Here is a 12,762-nt window from a genome sequence, read left to right on the forward strand (position 1 = left end):
CTAAAGTTTCCCACAGGATACCCCATGGTATAATGATACTTGAAGCTATATAGGGAAAACAATATATTTATTTACCAGAGAGAGAGAAAGAGTCGCACAGACCAGGAGTTAGAAGCGTGGCTGGCTTCCAGGCGAAAAGGGAAGCCCCTTTTCCTTTTACTTCCTTTTATCTCTACCTTTACCCCGCCCTGTTGGGCGGATAGCTTTGTGGGGTTCACTCCTACACCATGGGAAGCCCACAGACACTACAAAGTGAGGACCTCAAGACAGTGCCTTACCCTTGGCAGTGGGTTCCTTGTCCAGGCCCTAGAAGAAGCAGGTATCTCAAACAGGCTCATGCAGAGAACTGTAATAGAGGACTTTGGCAGGGGACAGGAAGGTTAGAAAGGTCCAGAAGGGTCAGTGGCCATAGGCACTTCCAGGCAAAGCTCTGAGGGGAACCTAGAAAGATAGTTTTCTGACAAGCAGAGGAGTCAAGGGTCAACACCATCTCATCTCACTCTCCCCATCCCCCTTAGGAGCACCTCTCACAGATGGAAGCCACCAGAGAGAATGACGCCGCTTTCTGGAGCATCTTACCGTGGCCAGCCTCCACAGAGTCATGAGAGTGGACCCAGAGGCCAAACGACAGTGGTGGGGACAGTATCGAACAAAGCCCCGTGGGTGGTAATAACTAGCCAGGCTGGCAGGGATGGGGGGGGGACACCTGTAATAGTGGTGGCTGCAGTGATGACGATGATGATGACTGTAGTGATGGGTTAGTGGCAGCGTAGTCATAGTGATGGTGACAGTACTAACGATACCCATGTTTGTGTGGGTGGTGGTAACCATGGTGATGGCTGTAACAATGGCAATGTTGTTGTTGGTAACTATGGTGACGGGAGTGGTGATGATAGTAGTGGCAATGTAGCTATGGGTCAGGTGGGTGGGTGGTAACCATGGTGATGGTGATAACGGTTATCATAGTCAGTCATATGCTGGGCAGAAACCAAGTTGATGGGGTGGTGGTGGCAATCACAGAGATGCTGCTAACTGCAGTAATGGTGCTCCTGTGTTAGTGGTTTTCATTGGGATTGGGTATTGTTTCCTTCCAGTCCTCAAACGGGACCAACTGTGAGCTTTCCTGTCCTCAGAGGTCACCAAGTCTGCTCCCCAGTGGCTGCTCTAAGTCAGCCAAAACAGCTCCTAGGACAGGCTTCATTCAGTCAGGTGCATGATGAGGTCACAAATCCTTTCACACTTGGGCTGGAGATGGTCTCCTGGTGAAGCTCCTACTGTGCTGCATGAGGACCGGAAATGAGATTCCCAGGACCTGTGTGAAGACAGACAAAATGGGACCTCTCTGTACTCCCTGGGTTCCTGCAGGGGATGGGAGGCAGAAACAGGAAAATCCCTGAAAGCTCTTGGATCAGTGAGCCTGTGCTAAAAAATAAGAGATCCTGTCTTACACAAGGTAAAAAGCCATCACTGGGTCACCTGCACTTACACACATGAACACGCGTGTGTGAGTGAGAGCAAACACACAGAGAGAAAGAGAGACAGAGAGAGAGACAGAGAGAGAGACAGAAAGAGAGAGAGAGAGAGACAGAGAGAGAGACAGAGAGAGAGAGAGAGACAGAGAGAGAGATTAAAAAATAAACTCCACAGACCAGGTCGACACCTCTGTCCACTGTAAATACTCCCAGCAGGCGAGCAGCAGGAGGGGCAGAGAGGAAAGCCTCTAGGGAAAGATGGCCGGGCTGCCATGCTAATGAGTACCCCACTCTCTCCCAAAACCATCCCTTTCACTGCCTCTCCAAGCTGTAATCTGCAGGCTGGTTAATTAGAGTCAGATTCTCTGGACCCAAACAGTGTTTACTGTCACATGTGGGCACTTAGGAGACAGAGGAAAATACCCCCTCAACCCTTGAGAGAGAAGACAGCCATGGAAGCAGAAGGGACCTTGGGTTCCTGGGGCCTGGATGTTACATGAACTTTGGGGACAGGGCAAGAAGAGCTAAGATGCAGAGTGACCCTATGGGAGTCCCCACAATTGGACCCTCAGTTTCTCCAAACTCTAAGGAGATACTCTGGCTGCCCATCTGGGGCTGTGAATGAGGAACAGAGTGGCATTGTTGCTGCAAGCATGCTCCAGACTCAGGTGACCTCTCTACCCTCTCCTTGACCCCATCTTCCCTGAAAGCCACTCAGCATCCTTGGTCCAGTGCCCTGGAGAACCCAAGGTCTGTACTGACACTGGGCCTACAGCATATCAAAGCCAAGGACGCTCACAGATTCATGCAGAGCCCAGGCTTAAGGTCCCACAAGCAAATAACTCAGCTATAAGATCACATGGAACCTGGGTCATTCACTGCTAAGGAAAGGGGAACTGGGAAGGTCCATTGAGTTCCTTCGTATCTGATTGCTCCTAAAAGCAGGGGTCACCCTGTGAATCTGGGCTGAGCAGCCTTATGGCTAGAACTCTGGCTGAGAGACATGGGGTCCGGTGGCCTAGGAGGGACAGGATGCTTTCCTGAGAGGAAACGCATTAACCTTGGCCTGGGCATGTAGGCCGTGGCTGTAGAGTCGGGGCATGTGTTGATAGTTCATCTCCGTGGTCGACTTGACTGAATTTGGTACATTTCTGGATTTGTCTGTGAAGGGGGTTCTAGAGGAATTTGAATTTGAGGGCTGGAGACTCCGATGGAATAGAAGGAGCAGAGAGCAGAGAGCTAGCTAGCATCCTCCCCTGCTCTGTCACGGTTTCCCACCACCATGGCCCTGCACCCCATCCTCCACACGTTCCCACAACAATGTCTCTGCAACCCCATCCTCCACACGTTCCCACCATAATATGTCTTTATTGCTCCCCTGCTCTGCCATGCTTTCCCACCATAAGTCTTGGCCCGATGAAATTATGATTGCTTCTGGTGGCTATTCGGTTACAAAAACTAACCCAACTGGCAAGCTCTCAGTAGCACATAGTGTCTGTGTCTCATGTTGGTCAGAATCCAGGACACAAACTCTAGATGGGATGAACCTGGCTCAGGACTCTGCTAAGGTCACTTACCTCTGAGTCTCCATCTTCTCTGAAAATAGGCATGTTATTCTAACCCAGGTGACTTTGGAAACCTTGCCACCCACCCCTTACTCCAATTGACCAGCAAAACAACTGTCTCCCACCACCTCCAACCTGCTGATAGTCTCAGCAATGATCCTAAATCCACCCTGGACCTCAGGTTCCTCCCATAATCATTAGGCTCTTGATCAATATGGGGTCCATGTCCTGTGAGACTAGGAGACAGGGGAGAGAGTGGTTTTCCAGGGCCCCATGAGAGGCTACTGATCCTGGCTCTTGTAGGCTCCCACGGGATACCTCAGGTCTGGACCTGAGAAAATAGGGAGACACCAGTCTGAACACTGAAGTGAGGGGCTGAGGGACATTGGCATCACCAGAACACCTGGTCATCCACACCCCTCCCTCTGCCCACAGGCGAGCTAAGGGCCCTCCTCTGGGGTCTCAGTAGCCTGCACCTTGGGAACCGTGGAAAAGCCATTCATGGGGTGACACTGGGCGGTGTTGGTTAGGTGAGTGGAGCGCACCACACTTGGGCACTGGAACTCCTCCAAGGACTTCTGGCACCAACTGTGCTGTAAAGAAAGAGTTAACCTCTTCCTCAGCAAGCAGGAAGTGGGGACAACCATACAGAGTCCAGAGTCCCCAGTCTGGAGGCAGAAGGGCAGGGTGAGGTCCCTGAGCCCTGTGATAGTAGGGCCTGTTTTCCAATCAAGAATATGGAAATGAGTCCCTTTAGGTCAGGGTGAGAGAGAACACACTTAGGGAGCAGAAATTACAAAACTCTGAATAATCGCCTGTTAAAAGCACTTTAAATCCCCGGGTGAGAGGCCCCTTCTGTTTAATAGATCCTTGGGTCATGGAGAGGACGCAGGCTGCAGCAGGGGGCTCTGGCCTTCCTCCCCTGAGCGAATGCCCTCCAGCTCACATCAGACTAAAGGGGTGCAGAGCAGCCAGGGTCAAATGGCCCAGGAGCCATGCTGCCCTACCAGCCTGTCCCCAGCTCTAGCCTGTCCCAGAGCGATGGCGCCCTGGGCAGATGGTACATTTAGAAGACTTGATGTCACTCCTGCATCTATCTCCCCTCAGGTAACTAACAAATACCCTGAGATCCATACCCATAGTCACTATTGCATGTGTCTCTCAGGCACTGTGCTCTCTGGGACAAGGCTGGTGACCTTCTCTGGAAACTGAGTGCCCACAGCAGCTAATGGGATGCTAAAAGCTTGAATCAAAGAGAATTGATTTCTGATTTATTATTGTGATTGATAAGCCCCATGATAATGTTGAAGGAAAGGCTTAGAAATGCAAGCCAAGATCTGGGGAAATGCATCATGAATTGAGAGTTAGAAATAAAGGTAAAAAAGGCCTCCAGTTAGAGAGTCAGCAGAACAGGAGGGAGTCAGTCCTGAGCAAACAGTAGGCAGTGATTTCCTGAGTATGAGTGTGTGTCCACAAATGCCTTCTCCATGCTGATCACCTGTTTACTTCCAGGACCACGGGTTCTCGCTCAGAAACAGGCCACAAAGACACCTGGGAATGGTCAGAAGTGGAGACTGTGTCTTTTTATTTTGGCAAACTGTCCCCTTGCCCCATCTTTCCATCTTGGTCTAGGTCAGAAAGTACTATTGTTTAGTATACAATAGTACTCAGGAAATAATTGGTGGATGATAGATGAGGGAATGGATGCATGAGTAAGTAAGTTGGTATGTGGGCGGGAAGAGAGATGAGTGGGTAGTTTGGTGGATGAGAGGATTGGTAGGTAGATAAATGGGTGGATAGATGTATTAATGGAAGGGAGGGAGGGAGGGAGGGAAGGAGGGAGGTAAGGAAGGGAGGGAGGGAAGGGAGGGAGGGAGGGAGGGAGGGAGGGAGGGAGGGAGGGAGGGAGGGAGGGAGGGAAGGGAGGGAGGGAGGGAGGGAGGGAAGGAGGGAGGGAGGGAGGGAGGGAAGAGGAGATCCCAGGTCTTCTCTTCCACCAACGAGACCAGGGGACCAGCAGGTCCAGGGGACCAGGTAAAACAGACCTTGTGTCCAGGCCTGCATTCCAGTGCCTGGGGATCACCTGGGGACTGCCACAGAGATTCCCATCCCGGAGGGAGCCAAGCACCCCAGATCCCAGGTCTTCTCTTTCACCAAAGGGACCAGGAGACCAGATGGGAGACTATGCACCCCAGATTCCTGGGCTTCTTCTCCACCCACCGGACCAGAATTAGGATGGTATTGGACTTGCTTGCACCCACTGACAGGGAACTCTGATCTCCTAACCACCAGACCAGTAAGGGGCTCTTTCTGCACCCACTAGAAGAAGTGATGGGAAAGAGACAATACAAAAACACATTCAGCAACAGAAAAACAAATATGACACCACCAGATTCTAGAGCCACCACACCAGCAAGACTCCAACATTCCAATGCAAATGAAGCAGAAGAGAATGACCTTAAAAACAACTTCATGAAAGTGATAGAGGCCCCAAAAGAGGATATAGGAAAATCCCTCAAAGAAATGGAAGAAAAAACAAACCAAAAAATGCAAGAAGTGGAAGAAAAAACAAACCAAAAAATGCAAGAAATGGAAGAAAAAGCAAACCAAAAAATGAAAGAAATGGAAGAAAAAACAAACCAAAAAATGAAAGAAATGGAAAAAAAAAACAAACAAAAAAATCCATAAAATGCAACAAATGGATGAAAAGATAAACCAAAAATTACAAGAAACAATTCAAACAGTGCAAGGGTTGAAAACTAAAATAGAGACAACAACAACAACAAAAAAAGCACAATCTGAAGGAAGGCCGGAAATACAAAAGCTGGGCAAATGGTCAGGTACTACAGATACAAGCATTACCAACAGAATACAAGAGATGGAAGAGAGAATCTCAGGTGTTAAAGATACACTAGTAAAAATGGATTCATCAACCAAAGAAAAACTTAAACCCAACAAATCCCTAACACAAAACATCCAGGAAATATAGGACACCATGAAAAAAACAAATCTAAGAATAATAGGTATAGAAGAAGGTGAAGAAAACCACCTCAAAGGGGCAGAAAACATATTCAACAAAATCATAGAAGAAAACTTTCCCAACCTAAAGAAAGACATGCCAATGAAGGTACAAGAAGCTTACAGAACTCCAAAGCTTACAGACAACAAAGGTCCCCTTGCCACATAATAATCAAGACCCCAAATATACAGAATAAATAAAGAATATTAAGTAGCATATAAAGGCAAACCTATCAGAATTACACCTGACTTCTCCATGGAAAATCTGAAAGCCAGAAGGTCCTGGATAGATATTCTACCAACAGCAAGAGACCATGGATGCCAGCCCAGACTACTATACCCGGCAAAGCTCTCAATCACTATAGATGGAGAAAACAAGATATTCCATGACAAAACTTGATTCAAGCAATACATATCCACTAACCCATCCCTACAGAAAATTCTGGGGAAAAAACCGTAACCCAAGGAAGTTAACTACAACCAGAAACACATAGGCACTAGATAATCCCACTTTACCAACAGCCAAAAGAACAAAGGGGTGGAATTCTACACATAATTACACCAATAACAACCACTCCAAATCAAAGAAGAATGAACAATGATTATTAATATCCCTCAATATTAATGGCCTTAGCTCACCCATAAAAAGACACAGGCTAACAGAATGGATTCTAAAACAGAACCCATCCTTCTGCTGCATACAAGAAACACACCTCACCCTCAAAGACAGACATTACCTGAGAGTTAAAGGTTGGGAAAAGATTTTCCAATCAAATGGATCCAAGAAACAAGCGGGAGTATCAATCCTTATATCTAACAAATTAGACTTTAAAATAAAATCAATCAAAAGAGATGAAGGAGGTCATTACATACTCATCACAGGCAAAATCCACCAAGATGAAGTTTCAATTCTGAACATCTATGCCCCAAATACAAAGGCATCCACATTCATAAAAGAAACATTACTAAAACTCAGGAATACCAGACAGAAACTCAACAAAGAAGAAAAGGGTCTAATAGAAGTTATTACCCAATTAGGATTAACAGACATCTATAGAACATTCCATCCACATAAAGAATATACCTTCTTCTCAACACCATATGGAACCTTCTCAAAAATTGACCACATACTTGGCAACATATCAAACCTCAGCAGCTACAAAAAAAAATTGGAATAACTCCATGCATCTTATCAGACCACCATACGTTAAAATTAGAATTCAACAACAACACAAATTGCAGAAATGCTACAAACTCATGGAAATTGAATAATGCACAACTGCACCATTCCTGGATCAAAGAAGAAATAAAAAAGAAATAAATTAAAGACTTCCTAGAATTCAATGAGAATGAAGACACAATATACCCAAACCTATGGGACACTTTGAAAGCAGTGCTACACGGGAAGTTCATAGCACTAAGTGCCCACATGAAGAAACTGGAGAATAGTTATACTAGAGAATTAACAGCACAGCTAAAAGCTCTAGAACACAAAGAAGCAAACTCCCTCAGGAGGAGTAGACACCAAGAAATAATCAAACTGAGGGCTGAAATCAATAAAGTAGAAACTAGGAAAACAATACAAAGAATCAATGCAACGAAGAGTTGGTTCTTTGAGAAAATGAACAAAATAGACAAACCTTTGTCCAAACTTACCAAACAGCAGAGTGTGAACATGCAAATTAACAAAATCAGAAATGAAAAGGGGGACATAACAACGGACTCTGAGGAAATTCAGAGAATCATCAGGTCATACTTTGAAAACCTGTACTCCACAAAATTCAAAAATTTAAAGGAAATGGACGACTTCCTGGATAGCTATCACTTGCCAAAATTAAATCAAGAACGGATAAGCAATTTAAATAGACATATAACCCCTACGGAAATAGTCTCCCAACCAAAAAAGCCCAGGTCCAGATTGCCTCGGTGCAGAATTCTACCAGAAATTCAAAGAACAGCTTATACCAATTCTTCTCAAAGTGTTCCACGCAATAGAAGCAGAAGGGTCTTTGCCAAACTCTTTCTATGAGGCTTTAATAACCTTGATCCCCAAGCCACACAAAGACACAACTAAGAAAGAGAACTTCAGACCCTCATGAACATTGATGCAAAAATACTCAATAAAATACTGGCAAATTGGATTGAATCATGCACCGCGATCAAGTAGGTTTTATCCCAGGGATGCAGGGATGGTTCAACATATGAAAATCCATCAATATAATCCACCATATAAACAAGCTGAAAAACAAAAATCACATGATCATCTCACTAGATGCAGAAAAAGCCTTTGACAAAATCCAACACCCTTTCATGATAAAGGTCTTGGAGAGAGCTGGGATAACAGGGACATACCTAAACATAATAAAAGCTATATACAGCAAACCAACAGCCAACATCAAACTAAATGGACAGGAAACTCAACGCAATTCCTCTAAAATCAGGAACAAGACAAGGCTTTCCACTCTCTCCATTCCTTTTCAATATTGTACTTGAAGTTCTAGCCAGAACCATACAACAACAAAAGGAGATCAAGGGGATACAAATTGGAAAGGAAGAGGTCAAACTTTCACTATTTGCAGATGATATGATAGTTTACATAAATGACCCAAAGAACCCTACCAGGAAACTCTTACAGCTGATTAACACTTTCAGCAAAGTGGCAGGCTAAAGATCAACTCAAGAAAATAAGTAGCCCTACTATATGCAGATGATAAAAGGGCTGAGAGAGAAATCAGAGAAACATCACCCTTTACAATTGCCACAAACAACATAAAATACTTTGGGGTAATGCTAACCAAACAAGTGAAAGACCTGTATCATAAGAACTTTGAGTCTTTAAAGAAAGAAATTAAAGAAGCCCTCAGAAAATGGAAAGATCTCCTATGCTTTTGGATAGGTAGGAGCAATGTAGTAAAAATGGCAATCCTGCCAAAAGCAATCTACAGATTCAATGCAATCCCCATTAAAATACCAGCACAATTCTTCACAGACCTTGAAAGAACAATAATCAATTTTGTATGGAAAAACAAAAGACTCAGGATAGGCAAAACAACCTTAGTCAACAAAGCAACATCTGGAGGCATCACCATCCTTGACCTCAAGCTCTATTATAGAGCTGTAGTCCTGAAAACAGTTTGGTATTGGCACAAAAATAGACAGGTAGACCAATGGAATCGAATTGAACACCCTGATATTAACCCATACATGTATGAACATCTGATCTTTGACAAAGAAGCTAAAAATATACAATGGAAAAAAGAAAGCATCTTTAATAAATGGTGCTGGCATAACTGGATGCTGGCATGTAGGAGAATGTGGATAGACCCATGTCTATCACCATGCACAAAACTTAAGTCCAAATGGATCAAAGACCTCAACATAAATCCAGCCACACTGAACCTCTTAGAAGAGAAAGTGGGTGGTACCCTTGAACGAATTGGTACAGGAGACTGCTTCCTGAACATAATACCAGTAGCACAGACAGTGATGTCAACAATTAATAAATGGGACCTACTGAAACTGAGAAGCTTCTGTAAGGCAAAGGACACAGTCAGCAAGACAAAAAGGCAGCCCACAGGATGGGAAAAGATATTCACTAACCCCACATCTGACAGAAGACTGATCTACAAAATTTACAAAGAACTCCAAGAAGCAAGTCTCCAAAACACCAAAGGGTCCAATTAAAAAGTGAGCTACAGAACTAAATTGAGAATTCTCAATAGAGGAGTATAAAATGGCTGAGAGGCACTTGAGAAAGTGCTCAACACCCTTAGCCATCCGGGAAATGCAAATCAAAACAACTCTGAGATACCATCTTGCTCCTGTCAGAATGGCTAAAATCAAAAACACCAAGATAACTTATGCTGCAGAGGATGTGGTGAAAGGGGAACACTCCTCCATTGCTGGTGAGAGTGCCAACTTGTACAGCCACTTTGGAAATCAGTACGGAGATTCCTCAGAAAAATGGGAATAAACCTATCACGAGACCCAGCAACTCCACTCTTAGGCATATATCCAAAAGATACACATTCATACAACAAGGATGTCTCTTCCACTATGTTCATAGCAGCACTATTTGTAATAGCCAGAACTTGGAAGCAACCTAGATGCCTCTCAACAGAAGAGAGGACAGAGAAAATGTGGTACATTTACACAATGGAGTACTATTCAGCAGAAAAAAAAATAGAATCCTGAAATTTGCAGGCAAATGGATGGCACTAGAAGAAACCATCCTGAGTGAGGTAACCCAGTCCCAAAAAGAGAAACAAGGCATGTACTTTCTCATATATGGATTTTAGACATAGATCTGGGGAGTGCCAGCCTACAATCCCATGGCCAGAGAGTCTGGGAAACAGAACCTTCATTCAATGGCTGATGGAAGCAGAGGCAGACTCCCATGGCTAAACACTGAGCTGAACTCAAGAAATCCAATGACAGAGGGAGGACTGATGAGCAAAGGGGTTAAGACTGGGCTGGTTTAACCCCCAGAAACAGCTGACCTGACATGGGTTAGCTCTTAAATCCCAGACTGATGGCTGGGAATCCAGCATGGAACTGATCAAGATCCCCTGAATGTGGGTGTCAGTGAGGAGGCCTAGGTAATCTATTGAGCCTTTGGTTGTAGATCAGTATTCATCCCGAGTATACACATGGACTTTGTGTATCCCATCCAACAATGAGAGATGCACTCTCACCCTGGACTCTTGGGGGAGGGATGAAATGACAGAGTTTGGACACCCCCATGGAGGGCGTCACCCTCCCTGGGGAAATGAGGGGACATTGGGGGGTTGGTGGGAGGGTGAGGGAGGAGAGGAAGGAAATGGAGAGGGACCTGGAATTGGCATGTGAAGCAACCTTGTTTATAATGTAAAATTTTATTTAAAAATAAAAAAATAAGAATACAAAATCAGTAGAGTAGGGAAGGCATGCAGTGGATATGGGAAGAGCTGGGCAGGTTGTGACTACAATCAAGATACATTGTACAAAACGTGAGAGTCTCAAAGACTTTAAAAAGGGGGAGGCAGGGAGGAGTGGTGGGTTAGTAGATGGACGGATTGGTGGGTTTATGGTGACAGAAAAAGAATATCCTGATAAGTTAAAAACCCAAGTGCTTAGAACCAATCAACCTATTCCATTCCCACCAATCCCTGCAAGTGCTTAGAACCAATCAACCTATTCCATTCCCACCAATCCCTGCAAGATCATCTGGAGGTAGTGGTCCAGGCAACCATTCAAAGTGAAGGGAAGGAGCTGCTATGTCCTTGGAGATGTGCGGATAGACATGCCAGCTGCCTTCCAGCTCACCTGGGGTCACTGCAAGTCTCTCTCTCTCTCTCTCTCTCTCTCTCTCTCTCTCTCTCTCTCTCTCTCTCTCTCTCTCTCTCTCTCTCTCTCTCTCTCTCTCTCTCTCTCCCTCTCTCTCTCTCTCTCTCTCTCTCTCTCTCTCTCTCTCTCTCTCTCTCTCACACACACCCTAAACCACTCTAGCTCTTCCTTTTGCCTTTTGGGAACCATGATTTTGACTTTGACCAGCCACCAGCCATCCAGTGCTGGTGCTGTTGATCTCTTGAGCCGCCAGAATGCCTCTGAGAAACCCCATCCCAGTTTGCCTGGCTGCTGTGATCCTGTGTCCTCTCCCATGCCTTTTGTACTCTATGACCTCTCCAGTCTGCCCAAGTTTATCAAAAGGCAGCAGCCATGGAGATTCACTGTTCATCAGAGCTGGGTGGATTGGGTCCCCATGCACTGAATCCCCTGGGGAGATGGAGAGAATCTAACCCCAACAGTCGTGCCCATGGGATCCAGCCCAGTGGGTCTGAATGGTGATATTAACTATTCTCCCCTTCTGCCTCATGCAAGTAGACACTGGGTAGCGGTGATATCACAGGACTCAGCATCCTCCCCCCAGGGGTTTTCAGAAATCCATTCTGTGAGGACCTGAACCCCAGTGTCCGCTTGTCTTTGAGCAAGACCCCATGGACCACCCTCTGAAACCCTTTGAACAGTTGAAAGCACCAGGCAGGAGTTGTCAGATGAAATCCTAGCCCAGGCCTATTAGACTGAAGTCAGTTCCCTGCCAAGCTACTGAAGATTTACACTCTACCGTCTCCAGCAGGAATTAGCCCTAAGGTCTCCTGATTTCTCTCGGGGAAAGAGAAGGAACACAGCCAGGGCTGCAGTGGACTAAGGAGATAGTATCTTACCTGTGCTGACCCCAGGGCTTCATGCTCTCCACTGAGCTATTGGCAGCAGTGTGACGATTGTCATGTGTCTGGCTTCTCCCATCCACAGCAAATGCCATTTTCTATCCCTTGTTCTCATGTGGGTTAAGCATCTTGAAAATGCTTGAGTCAGGAATCAGATCATGACCAGCCCACAGCAGGGCAGGGACACAGAAGAGGAGGTCACCATGCCTGGCTTTTCCTATCCATAGCTCCCTGAGTTCACAAGAGACACAAGCTATGAGCTAAGCCCATCAGATCTCCATAGCCATCCAACAACCTTTTCACACCTAGCCAGCAACAACCACCCTCCCCAACAATACAAGAGAGTCCCCACAGCCCCTGCCTGTGGGCAAGGAGTACTGCAGTACTACATACCAGCTCTAAGGAGTACATGTGGTCTTGTCAAGAATGCAAAGCCTGAAACTCCAGGGAAACTCTGCTGAGTGCTTGGAAGGGTGAGGCCGGAGATGTTCAGGGTTGCCA

At 45.6% G+C, this 12,762-nt stretch overlaps 1 long non-coding RNA gene across 1 annotated transcript; it reads right to left on the reverse strand.

The window, feature by feature from the left end:
- Positions 1 to 1,047: 1,047 nt before the first annotated feature.
- Positions 1,048 to 12,750, reverse strand: LOC121136259. The gene is made up of 3 exons (XR_005873405.1): positions 12,655 to 12,750; positions 12,259 to 12,492; positions 1,048 to 1,312 (listed from the first exon to the last, which is right to left on the reverse strand). It is a non-coding gene; the product is annotated as an uncharacterized LOC121136259 (long non-coding RNA).
- Between the last annotated feature and the right edge of the window lie 12 nt (positions 12,751 to 12,762).

Source organism: Mesocricetus auratus, unplaced genomic scaffold (genome assembly GCF_017639785.1).
Source record: "Mesocricetus auratus isolate SY011 unplaced genomic scaffold, BCM_Maur_2.0 Super-Scaffold_100055, whole genome shotgun sequence".
In the NCBI taxonomy this organism is placed as follows: domain Eukaryota; kingdom Metazoa; phylum Chordata; class Mammalia; order Rodentia; family Cricetidae; genus Mesocricetus; species Mesocricetus auratus.